The sequence below is a fragment of the Dermacentor andersoni genome, chromosome 11 (assembly GCF_023375885.2).
Source record: "Dermacentor andersoni chromosome 11, qqDerAnde1_hic_scaffold, whole genome shotgun sequence".
In the NCBI taxonomy this organism is placed as follows: domain Eukaryota; kingdom Metazoa; phylum Arthropoda; class Arachnida; order Ixodida; family Ixodidae; genus Dermacentor; species Dermacentor andersoni.
This window is the reverse complement of record NC_092824.1, coordinates 68,284,640-68,290,705: the sequence shown is the minus strand read 5'-3', so window position 1 is coordinate 68,290,705 and position 6,066 is coordinate 68,284,640.

Here is a 6,066-nt window from a genome sequence, read left to right as displayed (position 1 = left end):
CTAGAAATACTGAACGTTGCATAAATGTGAGATTGAGATATACCTGACATACATGATATATATACGTCATGACAAACACGGTGAAAGAGCTGCTCGATTTTCGTTCAAACTTCGAACACATGTGGGTTACTGCAGTGAGTTCAGATTATTCTTACGTTCATAAGCATTACTTGCTCATTTCGTTCCCAATGAAGCCAGTGCGAGCATCGTTCGAAAAGCCACTCGAAAAAAAAATGCAGTGGCTTAGCTCGGCTATGCCAGGATATACGTAGCGAAAGCTAAGGCATAGCATGGTGAGCCTTGGCTAATCTTGATTGCAAGTCCAGGTTACTCTGGATGGCTAGCTATGTTGCGGCGTTTAGCCAGTCGTTCGGCGCGCTGTTCGTCTGTTACCTGGGCGATTCGTCTCCTCTTCATCTCGTTCCGATGTCGATTTCAGGCCTTCTCCTGCTTATCAGAACTGTCGCCGTTCATACTACCGCCTCAACTGTGATTGCGGCGCACGCGAGCTCTCCTTTTCAATCCTCCGACATGTTATCAGGCATACGACGCAGCTGGCGAGCGGAGGCGAGCGCAACGGCGAGGTACGCGGTGTGACGAGGAACGCGGTGTGACGTCATGCGCCTCCTCTTAGCACCGCCACAGCGCAATCGCAAGTTCGCGGCCAGTAAAACTTTCGCTTTAAAAGAATCTTGATTCTCGACGCGATCCTTCACCGCAACGGTGAAAGACGCGTTCCATGTGGCGACAGGTGGCGCCACCGTTCCGTTGCAGCGAAATCGACATTTGAAGAGTGCCGTCGATGCGGATGACGAGGCAAAATTCAGCTTTATTTCGTACAGAAGCGGGAAGTAACGCTCGAAAACGCGTTGTTAAACTGCAATTTACGCAAGGTGGTGCCTATGTGTGATATATGAAAGGAAACGTGAAGACTTTTGAAATTTTCACTCTTCGAAATACAGGTCCTTTGGCATTGTAGCGAGGCCACAATGTTGCTCTGCGGAGAAGAATGCCGTCACCTCTCAGGGGTTGCAGGTGGCCGCTTGAAATGTTGTCAACAGGAACGTGTTATACAGGGTGATCATTTACAAGTTTTAAGGAATTTTTAAAAATATCCTATTTCAGATAAGGTAACGCTAATCCTCGAGCTGGATTATTCAGAGAGGCGGATGCACGTTATTTGCACGAGAACTCGAAACACCTATTCAACTAACAAACGTTCCATCACTAATTATTTTCTGAACTAATAAATTTAGGGCTCCTATTCGAATTTTCGAATTGCAGCCGGCGAGCTTGCAAGGCGTATCCTCTTGGAATGAATTTTCAGAATGACGCCTGTTTGGAGATATGGGCCATCAAACACGCCGTAGAAATACAGTGTTGTTCCTGTTACTTTTTCAACAAAACGCTCTCTTATGCAATGACGCACAAAAGCAACCAGAATGCGCATGTGTTTTGTGCCACACTGTGGGAAATATGTGGAAACCGGTGTCATTTCAAGCGGATACGTCCTGCAAGCTCAGCGGCTGCAATGTGTAAATTGCAATAGGGGCCGTAACGTATTTAATTAAAAAGTTGAATATGTTTTCCAATTTTCGTGCTAGTAAATGTCCGCCTTTTCCAATAATCCAGCTCAAGGACAAGAAGTATGGTATCTGCCAATGGAGCTTTTTAACAATTTCGTAAAACTTTCAAAAAAAAAAAGAATGATGGCCCCATATATGGCATTCTTTCGAACTTGAGCCAAGGTTCAAAGAGCAAGGGCGCGCACTAAGTAAGCGCAAGGTTTACCAGTTAATATATTTACCGCTTGCACCAAATACATGCAAAGCAAACCCCTTTGCCTTCCAGACACCAAAGTGCCGAGGCGAGAAAATATGTTTATCATCACTTTACTCGTCAGCTCCACCTGGTGTAAAAGCTTCTACGTTTGTGAACGAATGACTACTCGGTCACTGCTTCCCAGTGTGCCTCATTTAGTAGCCGCATTAAGGACAACAAACTTAACAATATGGGGATAACCTTTGCTTTGCGCTTCTCAAAGCTGTACGGTATGGCGTTAAAGTAGTATCAGATCAGCTACCGTACATCCTCGGGCTTCAACTGGCATCGGAAACCGCGCCTCTACATTGGAAGGAATGTCGGAGCGATTGACCGAGCGACTTCGAATAGAAAAGGAGCTTTGTCACTGTGCCCGAAACACGACACGCAGGAACCACAACATAAACGCGCGCGAAGCAGAAGCCTGCGCAACTTTGCTTGGCAGATCCCATCATTCAGGGGTTCGTCTCGCTTCCACATAGTCCCGCCTCGCGTTCCCCGCGTATGCGCGGCGAATAAAGGAATCGCGGCCACTGTGCGCATTATTTTTATCGCCGCAGGGACGAAGTGCAGTCGTAAAAAGTTGACGTCGTCAAAGCCACCAGCGTGGCGAGAACTATGGGCTGTATTTCGACGTCGTCATTTGCTAGTTCAAGCGCGCACGTGTGTGTTTGTGTGTGTGGAGGGGGCGGGGGGGGGGGGGGGGGGGGGAGTGTGCAGGTAGAAAAGAACGTGAAGTCGGACGCACCTGACTTTGAAAGACTGCGTACGGGAGCTGACGTCGGTTCGGCACTTTGTTTTTGTTTTTTACGACTTCCTCCGCGACGAAGGCAACAAGCGAAGTCAAACGAAGCGGGTAATATTGCGTTGCTGACAAGCCCGACCCGGCGCCAGTGCGACAAAGGCGCTGCGTCGTGTCGCTTCTTTTCCGAAGCCGCTTGGAGCGTAGTATTGCCACTATATTAAAGTGGAATGACTCGCCGAAGTCTTTCTCTGGCATTAACATTGTTTATGAACCCTGAGAATACGACACACAAGTACTACGGAACGCACTAGAAAGCTCTCGACGTCCGACGCGGCAAATAACTTTGTGAGCGCGCTCGCGTCGAGGATTTGCCAAACACCGCTTGAAAACTCCTACCCGTACGTTCTTTCGAACACGTCACGCTTAGGGTTACGCTAAGAATGCCAGTTTAGCGTGGGACTCTTCATGTATAAAGGTATAATCCTAATCACGCGTATATCGAAGTAAATGCGAACACACACTCTCGCAGTGCTTAAATTTGAACATTATCGCGAAAAAATTGTTGTAGCGCGATCCTAGGCACGTTGCGCAGGCTAAAACTAAACCAAACACTTTGATGTACAGTTCCACTTCAATAGCAAGTTGGGGAGATCATTAGGCTATTTTCGTGGTTACACCATGTATTTACACGGGAAATTGTCTCCTGCTGTGCTTACATTTCCCATAGTTCGCCTAAAATTTAAATTCTGGGGTCTTCCGTGCCAAAAACAAAACAACAAAAACACGTTATCACTATGAGGCACGTTGAAGTGGGGGACTCCAGATTCAATTTTAAACCACCTGGGCTTTTTTTTTTTTTTCATAGTGCACCCAACGCGCGGTTTTGGAGGGAATTGTGGGATATGCCAAGGACTTTTCCACGCTTCAAGCTGCGTGTGGAGTATTCCACACAAGTGCAGCCCTGAAAGCAATCACGCACGCTTGTCCCCAGCTTTACATAGTGTAAGTAACATGCTGCCAGTCGCTAAAGGAATAAATGTCCGATTTCGCGCCTTTTCTAAAAAAAAGATGCTACGATTCTCTACGATCGCCAGCTTATGAGAGCTGAACATTTTATTGCGACAGGCCCTATACAAGACCATGCAAAACAAGTCTGTCACACACTCACACACACAAACACACAATTTTAAAGAAATAAATTATGCTGGTAAAGTGTGGCCGGGCAGGAACATTTATGGACTATTATTGGCACGTGAAAGGGAGGTGTTCCTTTTTTTTTTCTATCCTTTTTCTTGCTGCCAACTCGGCGGCAGGCAGACTTGTGCCGTTTTTACTCAAAGGTACGTGGAAACCAAATATAGGTGAAACCTTATGTATTCAACTCGCCAAGGAATAAATAATATTTCAAATACAGGTCGATCCATATCTCTATAAAAATCAAAGGCTTTTAACGTGACGCACCTTTACTTGCCGTTACCTCGGCTACGAATCCTCGCCAGTCTTTGCCACAAGCTGCGTCTTGCCAAGGAAGTCGTCCTCGCCGGGTGCTTTGCAGACCTAACTCGATGTAATCGAGTGCGTCGGACATGCTGCATTTCCTAAAGCCAGTCGGGATAAACTGGCTTTACGGCGGCCGCGGTGGAACATAAAAATTACATTATGGGGATTTACATGCCAAACCCACTTTCTGATTACGAGGCACGCCGTAGTGGAAGACTCCGGAAATTTCGACCACCTGGGGTCCTTTAGCGTGCACCTAAATCTAAGTACACGGGTGTTTTCGCATTTCGCCCCCATCGAAATGCGGCTGCCGTGGTCGGGATTCGATCCCGCGACCTCGTGCTCAGCAGCCCAACACCATAGCCACTGAGGAACCACGACGGGTGCGGTTAAGCAACTACTTTAGCTTGGTACAGTTGCTAACTTTGTTCACGAATATAGGTCGAAATTCTTTGGTTACGGAAATAAGTCTTTCAACCTATATATTCCAATAAATGCGGTGGATTTACCAGCCCTGCGTTACGCCTGGCCACCGCGAATGTAACAGCAATTAATGCTAGGAGATTTTATAGACGATGTGCATATATTTTTTCGCGTTGCATAGTTTTGATGACGATGACATCAAATCGTGGCCTACACAGTCAGGGTGTTGGCCATAAATTGATGACACAGGCAGAAATGCAGTACTTGGATTTAGTTTTGGAGCTTAATATATAAAACGAAGAAGAACATAAATCTAGGAGCACGATTGAGCAATCCGAGAAGGGTGACCGTAATTTGTTTCGATGAAAAAAAAAGCATCAATAAACGAATAAGTCTGCCGAAATGAGACCAGGAATTATAGCATTGCCAATTTGGTAAGCGGGAGACAGAAGTGAAATTTTCTATGGCATTGCATGCCTTACTGCCCGTATCCGCTGTGGTTCTTAAACGTTTGTTCTTGCACAGCCATTTAAGAGGCTGTTTATCCAGTTGTGTTTGCCAAGATTGGGTATCAACAGCAAATGCATTGATGAAAATAATGACATTTAAAATGTGTCGCATACATCTTGAAACACTTTCTTAGTGGAGCTGCGCGGCCAGCTTGAATAGAATACGGAATTTTTTTTTTCTGAAATGAGTGGGAAGGCAGATGGTTGGATGTTTCTCGTACCCGAACCTAAACGTACTCAGCAAAATGTATCCCACACAATACAATGACAAATGCCCCTGGTGCCACGAAACACCCACGCTGTATCACATCACGTGGTCATGCCAGAAGATAGACTTAGTAGCCGTTATACCAAACCAGAGTGCGGAGCAATGGGAGGGAGTGCTCTCCAGCGATCGCCGGGTCGACCAAGAAGGTCTGATTCGGCGAGCACAACTGGCAGCAGCATCCAGCGGAGCCCTGGACCAAGGGCAACCGACCGTTGTGCTACAAGATGGACGAAGCCATCTGAAGACCGCAGAAGACAAGCGAATCTAGAGCTGATAAAGTTTTTCACTCACACACATACTCCACCGTGTGAGTATGTCGTCGTATCCAGCGGGTTCACATCTATCATTCTTTTTTTTTTACAATGTGTTGCGCCACGCATAACTTTCAAGCGGCTGGATCTCAAGGCGCCTTTCAAAGCCTGCTAGACATGAAATAGTTTATTGTCTCACTTTTAATGTTCCTGCGGCGAGTTGTCGAATTGAGCCCACGTTCTACAAACATGACAAAACTCACTAAAGAATTGAAAAATCTTATTTTACTTAGCAGCTGTATGTCTGATAATTATGAAGACATGAGGTACGCGGTCAAGTTAGCTTTTATATTGTGAGAAACAATTCGCGCCTGAAAGGAATAGGCGGGATGCTTTTTTTCTTTATTTCTTATAATATAGAGATATTTTATAAAAAAGCTGTGAGCGCAGCAAAGGTGCGTTTTTGCAAAGGACTTCCTAGGCGAGTCGGATATGCTTTACCCCCTAATAACTTGAGTTTCAGAAAACTAATTAACGAAACTGTTTAAA